Raw genomic sequence first — 18002 nt, forward strand, 5'->3', positions numbered from 1 at the left:
TTGTGTGATCTAGGGCACATCATTTAACTGTGAGAATGCAATTTTCTTTTGTGCAAGTTGAATACATTAGGTATAGAAAAGTTCTGCAGCCCATTACTGTCTTTAAATATCTGCTGTTTCAACAAAAATTCAGAAAGGGAATGTTGAGGAAGTTGTGATGCAGTAATCTAGGTTATTGCCAGGATCCTACTAGGGGGCCAGGGGCTAGTTTTTAAAAACATAATGACTAAAAATCATCCAGGTGGCCCTATGTGCATGTTTTTAGGAGCTGGGGTTTGTACTTATGACATCTATATATAAAAGACCTGAGCATCCTCAGATTCTAATCCTCTGCAAATCCAGTTCCCCAGGATATAGAAAGCCAGCTGGATTGCCCTCCATCTCTGCTTGTCTATTGCTGAGCAACACCTTCTCATTAGTTGGTGTTGTTGAATGAATGAGCAACAGCTGCAATGTAGCTACATGTATGAAATAGTTTTCTAGGGTTGAAAATTCTATTTTCTCAATGTACTCCAGCATTTAAGAAACAAACAAGCAAAAGGCCTTTCCAAGCCTTTATTTATTAATTTGAAAACTTGAATATACCTAAGCTGTTGTGAAGATTAAATATGATAATACACAGAAAGGGCCTTGCATAGTGCCAGGCATCTAAATAAACATTCAATCATGCTGGCTACAACTGTTATTACATTATGCAAGTCATGAGCCAGAAGCCAAAATATTTAATCCCCAAATACTGGCATTTAATTCAAATTTTTTCTACTGAAGATAGAACAGTTGGCTATGATGTCCAAAGAATGAAATTCAGAACTGCACACAATGACTGACAGTCATCTCCTTTAATTAGAACACCTCAGAATATTAATAATCCCAGCTGTGTTTCCCAAACAATTTGAAAAAGCTGCAAAATCTAAAAATAAGCCAAAACAAAGAGATAGTGTAGAGGCAAATTTCAATTTTAGATTTCTTATAGAAAAAGTTGATATCATTGTGTTTGGCATTAAAACTATATCAATACTGTATTTAGTGAGAATAAGATACTCTGGCACAGTCATCTCCCTTTCTTTGTGACAGGATGAACGTTTATTTCTTTGGAAACTCATTGTTTGTTTGTTCTTGTTTTGTTTTCCATTAAGTGATGGGCCTGGAATAACAACTTCTCATTCACAGTAAAAACTATTTAAAGGTATGGTTCATACTTAAAGATGCTATTTGTTTTTAGTTTTCAAGGTGGCATTGGAAATTGGGAATAGAACAACTTTAGAAAATGGGTATCATCAACTTTAAAAATGGATACAAATTGCAAATGACAAGCTCCAAACAATTTTTCAAAATGTTAGTTATTGAATAATTTCCAATAAGAAATTGTCTTTGATAAAACATTAACAGCAATTTTTGACTAATCTTAGTTTGAAGAGGTGCTTTTCTGTAGAATTTCTAAGTCATTGATTATACACTCAAATAACGTGATTTATCATAATTTCCCTATGCCACAATTTTTTCCTAAAAATGTTAATGTATATAAAACTGTTTGTATATCAAACAAAAAATCATAACTACTATGTATGCAGAAGAGTAGACATGTATTTTCTTCTTGGGGAACAAATATGTTTCACATAAATGGAAATGATAAAGAAAGCCCAATATAGAAAATATTTTGCAAATCTAATTAAGATTTTAATTTTACTTGTTTCTGGGTCCAAGATGGCCAAATAGGGACAGCTCCGGTCTGCAGCTCCAAGCATGATTGAAGCAGAAGATGCAGAGTTCTGCATTTCCAACTGAGGTACCTGGTTCATTTCATTGGGACTGGTTGGACAGTGGGTACAGCCCATGGAGGGTGAGCTAAAGCAGGGTGGGCATTGCCTCACCCAGGAAGCACAAAGGGTCATGGGATTTCCCTTTCCTAGCCAAGGGAAGCTGTGACAGACTGTACCTGGATAATCACAACACTCCCACGCAAAAAACTGTGCTTTTTCAATGGTCTTAGCAAACAGCACACCAGGAGATTATATCCCATGCCTGGCTTGGCAGGTCCCACGCCCATGGAGCCTTGCTCACTGTTAGTGCAGGAGTCTGAGATCGAACTGCAAGTCAGCAGCCTGGCAGGGTTGAGGCTTGAGTAGGTAAACAAAGTGGCCTGGGAAGCTCAAACTGGGCGGAGCCCACCACAGCTCTGCAAGGCCTGCTGCCTCTGCAGACCCCATCTCTGGGGGCAGGGCACATATTCTAAAAAACAGAGTGCCTCTTCTCCAAAGGATCACAGCTCCTCACTAGCAAAGGAACAAAACTGGATGGAGAATGACTTTGATGAGCTGATAGAAGTAGGCTTCAGAAGGTCGGTAATAACAAACTTCTCCGAGCTAAAGGAGGATGTTCGAACCCATTGCAAGGAAGCTAAAAATCTTGAAAAAAAATTAGACGAATGGCTAACTGGAATAAACGGTGTAGAGAAGACCTTAAATGACCTGATGGAGCTAAAAACCATGGCATGAGAACTATGTGATGCATGCACAAGCTTTAATAGCTGATTCAATCAAGTGGAAGAAAGCGTATCAGTGATTCAAGATCAAATTAATGAAATAAAGTGAGAGAAGTAGTTTAGAGTAAAAAGAGTAAAAAGAAATGAACAAAGCCTCCAAGAAATATAGGACTTGTGAAAAGACCAAATCTACATTTGATTGGTATACCTGAAAGTGATGGGAAGAATGGAGCCAAGTTGGAAAACACTCTTCAAGATATCCAGGAGAACTTCCCCAACCTAGCAAGGCAGGCCAACATTCAAATTCAGGAAATACAGAGAACACCATAAAGATACTCCTCGAGAAGAGCAACCCAATACACATAATTGTCAGATTCACCAAGGTTGAAATGAAGGAAAAAAATGTTAAGGGCAGCCACAGAGAAAGGTCAGGTTACCCACAAGGGGAAGCCCATCAAACTAACAGCAGATGTCTCAGCAGAAACTCTACAAGCCAGAAGAGAATGGAGGCCAATAATCAACATTCTTAAAGAAAAGAATTTTCAACCCAGAATTTCATATCCAGCCAAACTAAGCTTCATACGTGAAGGAGAAATAAAATCCTTTACAGACAAACAAATGCTGAGAGATTTTGTCATCAGCAGGCCTGCTTACAAGAGCTCCTGAAGGAAGGCTAAACATGGAAAGGAACAACTGGTACCAACCCCTGCAAAAACATGCCAAATTGTAAAGACCATCGATGGTAGGAAGAAATTGCCTCAACTAATGGGCAAAATAACCAGCTAACATCATAATGATAGGATCAAATTCACACATAACAATATTAACCTTAAATGTCAATGGGCTAAATGCCCCAATTAAAAGACACAGACTGATAAACTGGATGAACAGTCAAGACCTATGAGGATTCAGGAGACCCATCTCACATGCAGACACACATAGGCTCAGAATAAAGGAATGGAGGAAGATCTACATAGCAAATGAAAAGAAAAAAAAAAAAAAAGCAGGAGTTGCAATCCTAGTCTCTGATAAAACAGACTTTAAACCAACAAAGATCAAAAGAGACAAAGAAGGCCATTCTTTGTGTAAAGGGATCAAATCAACAAGAAGAGCTAACTCTCCTAAATATATATCTGCACCCAATACAGGAGCACCCAGATTCATAAAGCAAGTTCTTAGAGACCTAAAAAGAGACTTATACTCACACACAACAATAATGGGAGACTTTAACACCCCACTGTCAACATTAGACAGATCAATGAGACAGAAGGTTAACAAGGATATCCAGGATTTGAACTCAGCTCTGCACCAAGCGGACCTAATAGACATCTACAGAACTCTCCACCCCAAATCAAAAGAATATACATTCTTCTCAGGACCACATTACACTTAATCCAAAATTTACTTCCACATAATTGGAAGTAAAGCACTCCTCACCAAATGTAAACAACAGAAATCACAACAAACTGTCTCTCAGACCACAGTGCAATCAAATTAGAACTCAGGATTAAGAAATTCACTCAAAATCACACAACTACATGGAAACTGAACAACCTGCTCCTGAATGACTCCTGGGTAAATAAAGAAGTGAAGGCAGATAGAAAGATGTTCTTTGAAACCAATGAGAACAAAGACACAATGTACCAGAATCTCTGGAACACATTTAAAGCAGTGTGTAGAGGGAAACTTACAGCACTAAATGCCCACAAGAGAAAGCTGGAAAGATCTAAAATCAGCACCCTAACATCATAATTAAAAGAACTAGAGAAGCAAGAGCAAAAACATTCAAAAGCTAACAGAAGGCAAGAAATAACTAAGATCAGAGCAGAACTGAAGGAGACAGAGACACAAGAAACCCTTCAAAAAATCAATGAATCCAGGAGCTGATTTTTTGAAAAGTTCAACAAAATTGATAGACTGCTAGCAAGACTAATAAACAAGAAAAGACAGAAGAATCAAATAGATGCAATAAAAAATGATATAGGGGATATCACCACTGACCCCACAGAAATACAATACCATCAGAGAATACTATAAACACCTCTATGCAAATAAACCAGAAAATCTAGAAGAAACGGGTAAATTCCTGGACACATACACCCTCCCAAGTCTAAACCAGGAAGAAGTTGAATCTCTGAATAACGCAATAACAGACTCTGAAATTGAGGCAATAATTAATAGCCTACCAACCAAAAAAAGCCCAGGACTAGACGGATTCACAGCTGAATCCTACCACAGGTACAAAGAGGAGCTGGCACCATTCCATCTGAAATTATTCCAATCAATTGAAAAAGAGGGAATCCTCCCTAACTCATTTTATGAGGCCAACATCATCCTGATACCTAAGCCTGGCAGAGACACAACAAAAAAAGAGAATTTTAGACCAATATCCCTGACAAACATTGATGCAAAAATCCTCAATAAAATACTGGCAAACCAAATGCAGCACCACAACAAAAAGCTTATCCACCATGATCAAGTCAGCTTCATCCCTGGTATGCAAAGCTGGTTCAACATACGCAAATCAATAAACGTAATCCATCACATAAACAAAACCGATGACAAAAACCATGTGATTATCTCAATAGATGCAGACAAAATTCAACAGCCCTTCATGCTAAAAACTCTCAGTAAACTAGGTATTGATGGAACATACCTCAAAATAATAAGAACTATTTATGATAAACCCACAGCCAATATCATACTGAATGGGCAAAAACTGGAAGCATTCCCTTTGAAAACTGGCACAAGACAGGGATGCCCTCTCTCACCACTCCTATTCAACATAGTGTTGGAAGTTCTGGCCAGAGTAATCAGGCAAGAGAAAGAAATAAAGGGTATTCAATTAGGAAAAGAGGAAGTCAAATTGTCCCTGTTTGCAGTTGACATGATTGCATATTTAGAAAACCCCATTATCTCAGCCCAAAATCTCCTTAAGCTGATAAGCAACTTCAGCAAAATCTCAGGATACAAAATCGATGGGCAAAAATCACAATCATTCCTATACACCAATAACAGACAAACAGAGACGCAAGTCATGAGTGAACTTCCATTCACAATTGCTTCAAAGAGAATAAAATACCTAGGAATCCAACTTAGAAGGGATGTGAAGGATCTCTTCAAGGAGATCTACAAACCAGTGCTCAAAGAAATAAAAGAGGACACATACAAATGGAAGAACATTCCAAGCTCATGGATAGGAAGAATTAATATCATGAAAATGGCCATACTGCCCAAGGTAATTTATAGATTCAATGCCATCCCCATCAATCTACCAGTGACTTTCTTCACAGAATTGAAAAAATCTAAAGTTCACATGGAACCTAAAAGGAGCCCACATTGCCAAGACAACCCTAAGCCAAAAGAACAAAGCTGGAGGCATCACACTATCTGACTTCCAACTATACTACAAGTCTACAGTAACCAAAACAGCATGGTACTGGTACCAAAACAGATATATAGACCAAGGGAACAGAACAGAGGTCTTGGAAATAACACCACACATCTACAACCATCTGATCTTTGACAAACCTGACAAAAACAAGCAATGGGGAAAGGATTCCCTATTTAATAAATGGTGCTGGGAAAACGGGCTAGCCATATGTAGAAAGCTGAAACTGGATCCCTTCCTTACACCTTATACAAAAATCAATTCTAGATGGATTAAAGACTTAAATGTTAGACCTAAAACCATAAAAACCCTAGAAGAAAACCTACGCAATACCATTCAGGACATAGGCATGGGCAAGGACTTCATGACTAGAACACCAAAAGCACTGGCAACAAAAGCCAAAATAGACAAATGGGATCTAATTAAACTAAAGAGCTGCACAGCAAAAGAAACTACCATCAGGGTGAACAGGCAACCTACAGAATGGGAGAAAAATTTTGCAATCTACCCATCTGAAAAAGGGCTAATATCCAGAATCTACAAAGAACTTAAATAAGTTTACAAGAAAAAAAAATCACAAGTTTACAAGAAAAAAAAATCAACCCCATCAAAAAGTGGGCAAAGGATATGAACAAACACTTCTCAAAAGAAGGCGTTTATGCAGCTAACAGGCACGTGAAAAAAATGCTCATCATCACTGGTCATTAGAAAAACGCAAATCAAAACCACAATAAGATACCATCTCACACCAGTTAGAATGATGATCATTAAAAAGTCAGAAAACAACAGATGCTGGAGAGGATGTGGAGAAATAGAAATGCTTTTATGCTGTTGGTGGGGGTGTAAACTAGTTCAACCATTGTGGAAGACAGTGCAGTGATTCCTCAGGGATCTAGATTTAGAAATACCATTTGACCCAGCGATCCCTTTACTGGGTATATACCTAAAGGATTATAAATCATTCTACTATAAAGACAAATGCACATGTATGTTTATTGTGGCGCTATTCACAATAGCAAGAACTTGGAACCAACCCAAATGTCCATCAATAATAGACTGAATTAAGAAAATGTGGCACATATACACCATGGAATACTGTGCAGTCATAAAAAAGGATGAGTTCATGTCCTTTGCAAGGACATGGATGAAGCTGGAAACCATCATTCTCAGCAAAGTATCACAAGAACAGAAAACCAAACACCACATGTTGTCACTCATAGGTGGGAATTGAACAATGGGAACACTTGGACACAGGGCAGGGAACATCACACACAGGGGCCTGTTGTGGGATGTGGGTAGGGGGAGGGATAACATTAGGAGAAATACCTAATGTAAATTACGAGTTAATGGGTGCAGCAAACCAACATGGCACATGTCTACCTATGTAACAAACCTGCACGTTGTACACTAGAACTTAAAGCATAATAATAAAAAAAATGTTTATTTTACTAACATTTGTTGAGTACGTGATGCAAATAACTCTGCTAAATTCTTTAGTTGCCATTTTTATTTAATCTTGATGCAACCTAATAAGATAGAAATTTTTAAATCTTCTGCTTCTGATAAATATTGCAAACTCTCTGCTCTAAACTTTTTCTCACTACAAAATGTCAAAAAAAAAAAAAAAAAAAAAAAACAGGGATAAATTACAAGTAACTGGTATAGCTGAGCTTCCTAGAAGTTAAGAAAAATCTTTAGTAGTCTCAAAATGATGGAAACAAAAACCAGAGTAATAAGCCAGCACTGAAGCTATAAGTATCTTGGAGGACATTTGCTGATCAGAGGGGCCTAAATGCTGAAGTTTTAATGTCTCTTCAATAAACCAGAACAAATTCTTGTTCACATATGAGATGAGGATTGTAATGGAAGCAGCTACATAAAATGAGAACTATAAAAGAGCTTCAGTGAAAGGGTAGGCCAGAAAAACAATGGGTCTCTCTGGCTTGAATCCTACACAGGGATAAAATCTCCTCTGATAATACCTAGTCAGAGAAGATACTGCAACACAGGTTAGTAGCATACTGTTGTGTGTAACATAAGGAAAAACAAATCTTCCTGGAATAATTTTCTATTAAACCACATCCTCAGGATTTCCATAAACAGAGACTGGCCAAATATGACTTAATGATATAAAATCACCATACACAATAGAAAACAAGCTGCCAGGAGTGAGACTTAGCAGAAACAATCACCAGACAAATAGACATCCAGGGACACAAACATTGGAATAATTAGAGACTGAACATAAAATCACCATGTTTAAAATATTAACAGAAATAATAGAATCATACACTTGAGAAGGAAACAAAAGTCTACTACAATAACTAGGCATACTTGAAAAAATAAAACAAATCAAACTTTTAAAAATAAATAGTTAAAATTGAAAACCTAGAGGATTGGTTAAAAGAAAATCAGCCATAGTTGAAGACAGAATTAATAGATTGGAAGACAAATATGCAGGATTAAATCAGAATGCAGCACAGAAAGAAAAATGGAAAATATGACTGAGATAGTTTAGACAACATAGAAACACTCTGTTTCTACTAAAACTAAAAAGAAAATTATCAGCTTAAGGAATTTTTTTGGCTGAGACAATGGAGTTTTCTACATAAAGGATCATGTTATCTGCAGGGACAATTTGACTTCCTCTCTTGCTATTTGAATACCCTTTATTTCTTTCACTTGCTTGATTGCTCTGGCCAGAACTTCCAGTAGGAGTGGTGAGAGAGGGCTTCCTTGCCTTGTGCTGGTTTTTAAAGGAAATGCTTCCAGCATTTGCCCATTCAGTGTGATACTGTCTGTGGGTTTGTCATAAACAGCTCTTATTATTTTGAGACATGTTCCAGCAATACCTAGTTTATTGAGTGTCTTTAACATGAAGGGATGTTGAATTTCATCGAAGTCCTTTCTGTATCTATTGAGATCATCATATGGTTTTTGCCATTAGTTCTGTTTATGTGATGGATTACATTTATTGATTTGCATGTGTTGAACCAGCCTTGAATCCCAGGGATGAAGCTGACTTGATGGTGAAGATAAGCTTTTTGATGTGCTGCTGGATTTGGTTTGCCAGTATTTTATTGATGATTTTTGCATCAATGTTCATAAGGGATATTGGCCTGAAGTTTTCTTTTTTTGTCGTGTCACTGACAGGTTTTGGTATCAGGATAATGCTGGCCTCATAAAATGAGTAGGGAGGAGTCCTTCCTTTTCAATTGTTTGGAATAGTTTCAGAAGGAATGGTACCAGCTCCTCTTTGTACCTCTGGTAGAATTGGACATGAATCCATCTGGACATGAATCCATCTGGTCCTGGGCTTTACTTGGTTGGTAGGCTATTTATTATTGTCTCCATTTCAGGACTTGTTGTTGGTCTATTCCGGGATTCGAATTCTTCCTAGTTTAGTCTTGGGAGGGTGAATGTGTCCAGGAATTTATCCGTTTCTTCTAGATTTTCTAGTTTATTTGTGTAGAGGTGTTTATAGTATTTGCTGATAGTAGTTTGTATTTCTGTGAGGTCAGTGGTAATATCTCCTTTATCATTTTTAATTGTGTTTATTTGATACTTTTCTCTTTTCTTCTTTATTAGTCTAACTAGTGGTCAATCTATTTTAATTTTTTTCCCCAAAAAACCAGCTCCTGGGTTCTTTTATTTTTTGAAGGGGTTTTTGTGTCTTTACCTCCTTCAGTTCCACTCTGATGTTAATTATTTCTTGTCTTCTGCTAGTTTTTTTAATTTGTTTGCTCTTGCTTCTCTAGTTCTTTTAATTACAATGTTAGGATGTCAATTTGTGATCTTTCTAACTTTCTGATGTGGACATTTTAGTGCTATAAATTTCCCTCTCGACACTGCTTTAGCTGCATCCAAGGGATTCTGGTATGGTGTCTCTCTGTTCTTATTGGTTTCAAAGAACTTCTTGATTTCTGCCCTAATTTCATTATTTACCCAGGACTCATTCAGGAGCAGGTTGTTCAATTTCTGTGTAGTTGTGTGACTTTCAGTGAGTGTCTTAATCCTGAGTTCTAATTTGATTGCACTGTGGTCTGAGTTACTGTTTCTTATAATTTCAGTTATTTGGTATTTGCTGAGGAGTGTTTTACTTCCAAATTATGTGGTCAATTTTAGTGTAATGTAGTGACATATGGCACTGACAAGAATGTATATTCTGTTGTTTTGGTGTGGAGAGATCTGTAGATATCTGTCAGGTCCACTTGATCCAGAGCTGAGTTCACGTCCTGAATATCCTTGTTAATTTTCTGTCTCATTGATCTAATATTGACAGTGGGGTGTTAAAGGCTACTACTATTATTGTGTTGGAGTCTAAGTCTCTTTGTAGGTCTCTAAGAACTTGTTTTATAAATCTGGATGCTCCTGTATTGAGTGCATATATATTTAGGATAGTCAGCTGTTTTTGTTGAATTGATCCTTTTATCATTATGTAATGCTCTTCTTTGTCTTTTTTGGATCTTTGTTGGTTTAAAGTCTGTTTTGTGAGAGACTAGAATTGCAAACCCTGCTTTTTTTTCTGCTTTCCATTTGCTTGGTAAATTTTCCTGCGTTTCTTTATTTTGAGCCTATGTGTGTCTTTGCATGTGAGATGAGTCTCTTGAATACAGCAGGACATATGCATGGGCAAAGATTTTATGACAAAATAACTGAAAGCAATTGCAACAAAAGCTAAAATTGACAAATTGAATCTAGTTAAGTAAAGGGCTTCTGCACAGCAAAATAGACTATCACCAGAGTGATCAGGCAACTTATAGAATGGGAGAAAAAATTTGCAATCTACCCATCTGACAAAGGTTTAATATCCAGAATCTACAAGGAACTTAAACAAATTCACAAGAAGAAAACAACCCCATCAAAATGTGGGCAAAGGATATGAACAGACACTTCTCAAAAGAAGACATTTATGCAGTCAACAAACATATGAAAGGAAGCTCAACATCACTGATTATTAGAGAAATGAAAATCAAAACCACAATGAGATACTATCTCGTGCCAGTCAGAATGGTGATTATTAAGAAGTCAAGAAACAATAGATGCTGGAGAAGCTGCGGAGAAATAGGAATGCTTTTACATTGTTGGTGGGAATGTCAATTAGTTCAACCATTGTGGAAAACAGTGTGGTGATTCCTCAAGGATCTAGAGCCAGAAATATCATTTGACCCAGCAATCTCATTACTGGGTATATATCCAAATGAATATAAATCATTCTGTTATAAAGATATATGCACACATATGCTTATTGCAGCACTATTCACAATAGCAAAGACATGGAACCAATCAAAGTGCCCATCAATGATAGACTGGATAAAGAAAATGTGGTACATATACACTATGGAATACTATGCAGCCACAAAGAGGGATGAGATCATGTCCTTTGCAGGGACATGGATGAAGCTTGAAGCCATCATTCTCAGCAAACTAACACATGAACAGAAAACCAAACACTGCATGTTCTCACTGATAAGTGGGAGTTGAACAATGAGAACACATGGACACAGGGAGGGGAACATCGCACATGGGGGCCTGTGAGGGGTAGGGGCACGGAGAGAGAGAGCATCAGGACAAATAGCTAATGCATGCGGGGCTTAAAACCTAGATAACAGACTGATAGGTGCATCAAACCACCATGGCACACCTATACCTATGTAACAAACTTACATGTTCTGCACATGTACCGCGAAACTTAAAGTAAAAAAAAAAAAAAAGAAAAGAAAAGAAAAGAAAAGAAATTGGCTGGGCACGGTGGCACATGCCTGTAATCCTAGCACTTTGGAAAGCTGAGGCATGCAGATTGCCTGAACTCAGGAGTTCGAGACCAGCCTGGACAACATGGTGAAACCCCATCTCTACTAAAATGCAAAAAATTAGCCAGGCATGGTTGTGGGCGCCTGTAGGCCCACCTACTCCTGAGGCTGAGGCAGGAGAATCACTTGAACCTGGGAACAGAAGCTGCAGTGAGCCGAGATTGTGCCACTGTATTCCAGCCTGGGTGACAGAGCAAGACTTGGTCTCAAAATAAATAAATAAATTAGCTGGGCCTGGTGGCACATGCCTGTGGTCCCCAGGTACTCAGGAGGCTGAAGTGGGAGGATTGCTTGAGCCTGGCAGGTGGAGGCTGCAGTGAGCTGCAATCACACTACTGCACTCCAGCCTGGGTGATAGGGTGAGATACTCTCTCAGAAAAAAAAAAAAAAAAAAAAAAAGAAAGAAAGAAAAAGAAAACAAAATATGACAGAGAGATTAAGAGACATGGAGGACAGGAGAAGTTTTCTTTCTCTTAGGATATTTAGAATTGCATAAACAGAGAATAGAAGAATGAGGGAAAGGCAATATCTGTTGAATTAATTGCGAATGAGTGAATCAATATTTATGAAAGGTGTAAATCCTCAGTTTCAACAAGTAAAGTGAATCCCGGGAAAACTAAGAAAAAAAATCCACATCTGGACATATTAAGGTGAAATTTCAGAACACAGTAATTACCAGAGACGATATTAAATGCGACTGGAATAAAAGGAAGATTTCTTATACATAACTGACAACTGAGAGTTTGTTTTTTATAAGTGACAACAACACAAGGCAAATAATATTATATAATATTTTCCAGTTCTGAGAAGCATATGTGTGTGTGTATATATATGTGTATATATGTATATATGTGTGTGTATATATGTGTATATATGTATATATGTGTATATGTATGTGTAGATATATACACACAAGCTATCAATCTAAAATTGTGTACTTAGTTAAATGAGGGTGAAATAAAAATGTCAGTCAATAAAAAGTAGAAGAGTTATTAATATTTGTAACAGACCCTTGTAAAATAAATTCCAAATGATATTCTTAAGGCAGAAGGAAAATAATTTCAGAAAAAATAGCTGAGATACAAGAAGAAATGATGATTAAATAAATTAGTAAACATGTGGGCAAGTAAAAGCACATATTCATACTGAAATAAATAATGAAATAATCATATTTAATTAATGGAGTAAAAGTCAAAACCAAGATAACTAATTATTTCACAATACCCTAGAAGATGGGGGTGATCTGAGTTAAAGTATTTAAAGGTATTTGTATAGCTTGAAAGGTAGTGAAAAGTAGAAATGATCTTTATACATTAATTTGTTTATGCATGTTAAAATTATAAGATAATCCAGAAATAGAGTGTAGAATTTCTATAATAATGCAATAGAGCATAAAATTAATTTTATACTTATTCGGTAGAATAGAAGCAAAGAGTAAGTATAAGAGAAGCACCAAATACACAGTATATTCATGTCTTTTAACACAAAATAATATGGTTAAAAACATTTCTTGAACTCCTGGACTCAAGTGATCCGCCCAGCTTGACCTCCCAAAGTGCTAGGATTACAGGTGTGAGCCACCATGCCTGGCCTAAAAATAATTTCTAATATAGGAATAGTCATAATAAAATTAAAACTAAACTTAACAGTTAAAAACTAAGATTTTCAGATTTGAAAAGAAAGTACTTGTGTAAGAAATTCACCTAAAACTTGAAGATACTGAAAAGATGAAATTTAAAATATAGAAAAATATATAGTAGGCAAAAAATTACAAAAAAATAATTAGTATAGACAAAGTAGACTTTAAGACAACAGATGTTATTAGGGATAAAGAGGGTAACTATTTAAAGCAGCAGGGTGATAGACTAATTCTAACACTGTATGTACCTACTATTATGTCCTCAAAGTATGTTAAACAAACATAGACAGAACTACAGGGAGAAGTTATTAATATCCATAATAGATAATGGACTTCAGTAAGTTAAGGCAAACAAAACAACAAACAATAAAAGAATCAATTTAAAAATAAGCAAAATATGTGATCAAAATATATGAATATATATTAGAATATATGATAATTCACTGTGAAGAAACATGAAAAAACACTCAACCCTGATGAAACAATGGGAATGTAAACCATTTTTTAATGGTTGTAGTAGTTTCCAAGGGCTAGGAACACAGAAAAGCACCACAAACCGGATGGCTTAAATCAACAGGAATGCATTGTTTTACAGTTCTGGAAGTTGCAAGTCTGAGACGAAAGTGTTACAGCACAAACTGATAGCTCTAAGGGAGAATCTGCTATATACATCTGTCCTAGCTTCTGGTGGTTGCCAACAGTCTGGCTTTCGTTGGCTTGTGGTAGCATAACTCTAATGTTTGCCTCTGTTTTCACATGGCATTCTTTCCTTTGTGTCTGTGTATCTCTGTGTCTTCACATGGTATTTCTTCTCTGTGTTCAAATTTCCCTCATTTTATAAGGACACCAGCCACTGGATTAGAACACACGCTGATCCAGTATGACCTCATTTTAACTTGACTACATCTGCAAAGACCCTATTTCTAAATAAGGTCACGTTCACAGAGAATGTGAATCCTTTATCCTCCCAGGGGACACAATTGAAACCCACAGCAGTGGTTATGAAATTTTATATTACCAGTATGGAGAAGAATTAGGTTTTATCTAGTCAAGTAGAATTTGGTCATGCCTTAGGACTCGATAAGTATATTTAGATCCTTGCTACTCTAATCTATAAAGCAGCAATATCAGTGTCATCTGGGAGCTTAGTAGAGATGCAGAGTCTTGGGCTGCACCCCAGACTTACTGTGTGGAAATCTGCATTTCAAACAAGATCCCCATGTAATTTATTTGAAAAGTGCTAATCTAGTCTACTCTAAGATACATGGATGCAAAAAGATATACACGAGAATGTGCATAGAAGTGTTATTTATAAGAGCAAAATCTAACCAGAGACTGGATAAGTAATTGTGACGCTATTCATACAATTTAAATCCACAGAACAGTGACAATAAATGAACTAGAGATGCTTGTATCAACACAGACAAATTTCATAAGGATAATGTTGAGCAAAAAAGAAAAGTTGCAAAAGACTGTATATAGAATGATACCATTTCTAAATTGCTTAGGGAAACATACATATGATATAAAAGTACAAAGACATTCATGAGAATAATAAACACTAGATTCAAGAGTAAACAGGAACTTTAATTGAATCAATGCTATTTTTAAAAGCTTTTCTTAAGCACACAGTCATTTATTATATTATTCTTTATATTTTTAGTAAATCCTATATAATATGTAATAAAATGTAAAAAATTAAGGAAAGAATTCAAGGCTAGTACATTGCAGAGTAGTTATTTGAATCTAGAACTGTGGCCCTGAGTGGCTATATTCAACCAACACATACATTACTGCTTCAATACACCAAATGACACAGTTTTAGACCAGTATTTTATAATCACAATTATTGCATTTATATAATAGCATGCTGTATAGAAACATTAAAATACTCTGTAATATTAAGCACCGATTTAAGTTTTGCAACAAAAATATCACTTGCCAAAGAAAATAAAAATGTGGGCATTTCCACCTGTTGTTAAGTTAAACAGAGTAACTGCATTTTGTTTCAAAAATTGTTAGACTGAATTTAATTTCCAACTATCTTTAGATTAATAGGAAATTTTGAACTAGCATTCCAAACATTTTTCTCATCCCAGCTATGCTCTTACTCTTTCAAAAGTGAACAATAAAAATATTGACAGAAGGACAGCATTGTAAAAGTACATTTGTTAATGTTTGTCACTATAGATCTGTTAATTTCTCACAATAAAAATACTCTCTTTGGATTTTTACTGAATTTTTAAACATTTTATTAGGACCTAATAATTTCAAATACTTATTTTATGCTTTTGAACAAATGGATGAACTTCCAGGGAAAGAATAGGGTCCTTTTCAATACTGATCATTGAACTTTCATTGGCATGTTCTTTTATTCCCTTCACTAACTTCTGATTATGTAAAGAAGTCTCCGAATGCAGCAAACACATCTTGTTTTCTGCTTGTCTTTTACTCAGAATTTCCCAGAGAATTGGAAGCTTACCAAATACTTTAAAGAATGGGGAGAATGTAACATCCACATGCAAATTGCTTTCCTAATAAATCCTCACCTGAAAGAGACTTTTTTTTCAATCTTCACTCTCTAAGGCCACCCAGCTCTCTTTTTCCACACTTTAGAGCAATTATCAGTAGACAGAGAATTAATATTTTTACTTTACATCAGTATTATTGCTATTATTGTTTAATCTTTATTGTGTGTTTATTATGAGCCAGTGAAATGTATTAAATGGTTTAATCTTCACAAGTGTATTATTATACTAGTTTCATTACTGAGGAAATAAGAGGGTTAATTAATTTGTTCAAGTCGCATGCATAGAAAATACATGTTATACTTTTTTTTTTCACTCTTTATGTACTGTGCTTTTAGTATGTGTACTCAATGCACTAAGTCAACCTTACCATTCTCAAAAGCGGAGATTGACGCTTCCACTGTTTGTGTTTTATCGTTGAAAACCCAGTGCAATTCCAGGCCTGCAAGTGCCTGAGAGGGAGCAAAAGCAGTGACGAAATGATATTATTAGAGGAAGGTATATAGTGAGGATTAGATAAGAAAAAAGCAAAACACAGCAAAAAAGTCAAGAAAACACAATACAAAAACAAACCATGCTGTTTTAAAGAAAAATTATTTTCTTGGCATTTTGGTTGCATTTTTTGAATCTTTTCACTGATAATCAGAAGACCACATTTCCCAAATTATCTAAGGAAAAGTTTGTTTAAGTTGTTTCTCCTAGTCATTTCCAATCAAAATTCAGAGTTCTGAAAAAAACACAATTGCCCTACTGCTATAGTATTTGGGGATTGGGAAGAATTAAATTTAGAATAATGTTTTTAACCTAACAAAATAATTGATTCTAGTTTTAATTACATGAAAAAAAGTAAAAACTTTTTTTTCATTAGGAGCTTTTAGAAACGAGTTTTATAATCTCATAAACAAATATTCAACTCTTTACTATATAGATTCTTTCTTCAGTAATAAAGACAAATCAACCATAGTTTGGGGATAATGGACAAACATATCAATTACCAAGAAACTCCAACTGCCAGCCTTCAGTAATGATAGGGCTTCAAGGTTCACAGCAAAACTTCAGCTTAAATCTTTTTAGTTTGTGTCCCTGGTCAAGGAATTACATTGAAATGCTGGGTGTGTATCAAATTTCCTGTGAAAATGTTAAAAATATTTATCTTTTAAAAACGATTTTAGAGAAATTTCACATGATGGATGATGTATCATACTCTAAATTCATAACCTGACAAGTTTATGCTGGCATCTAGTAAATTCAAAAAGAAATAAAGGCAGAATGACTAGAATTTTTCTTTCCAAATGATATCATCAATAATATCCGTTACAAAGCTTGCTTTTCTTTAGGTTAACTTTAGAGGCCTTGAAGAATAAGAGCTCATCTCTTTATGCAGGAGCTTCGGTTTGCAGCATTTACTTAAGAAATATTTAGTATTCTGTATCTTTAGGAGTTAAACATAGAAGAATTGGCTAAGTGAAAATGAAGAAATGCAATATCATTCTGTATATATCATTATATATCACAGTATCGTTAGTTTAAAAAAGTTAAACATAAATATCTATTAGTCACTTGCAGACTATGGAACCATAGTCAGTGCTGTAGACTTTCATACTTCTATTTCCCTCCTAGTATTCATAAGTGTGCCTTAAAAACTTTTAAAGTATAAGCAATAAAATGTTTGATATATTATGTGTATTATTTCTAAGAAAAAACTTGAATTACTTTGGATTTTTATAAACTTTGATAAATTCTGCATCATAGCATATTAAAGCAGAATAACAAATGCTAGACCTCAGGAATATTAATCCCAGATTTTACAGCATTTTAACTTTATGAGAAAAAATATATTTGTCAGTTATTAAACTATTTGGGATCCAACAGATGAAAGCAGAATTCTAACATATTTATTGATTTATTTGTGATTTACATATGTACATGTGTGTTTGACACAATTCTTAATTATGTTCTTGATATGCATATATTTGCTTCTTAAATTTTAAGTTTCCTTTATTTTACTTTGTTTATAGTCTCAACTATAATTGCAAAGTTTAATTTTAGAGAATTCAGCTTTTAAATGTTTTCCCGTTATAATTTTTAGACCTCCAGCTCTACCGTAACTATAAATATAGTTCTGTATTTATCAAGAGACTTTAGAAGT

Source organism: Chlorocebus sabaeus, chromosome 4 (assembly GCF_047675955.1).
Source record: "Chlorocebus sabaeus isolate Y175 chromosome 4, mChlSab1.0.hap1, whole genome shotgun sequence".
NCBI classification, from domain to species: Eukaryota; Metazoa; Chordata; class Mammalia; order Primates; family Cercopithecidae; genus Chlorocebus; species Chlorocebus sabaeus.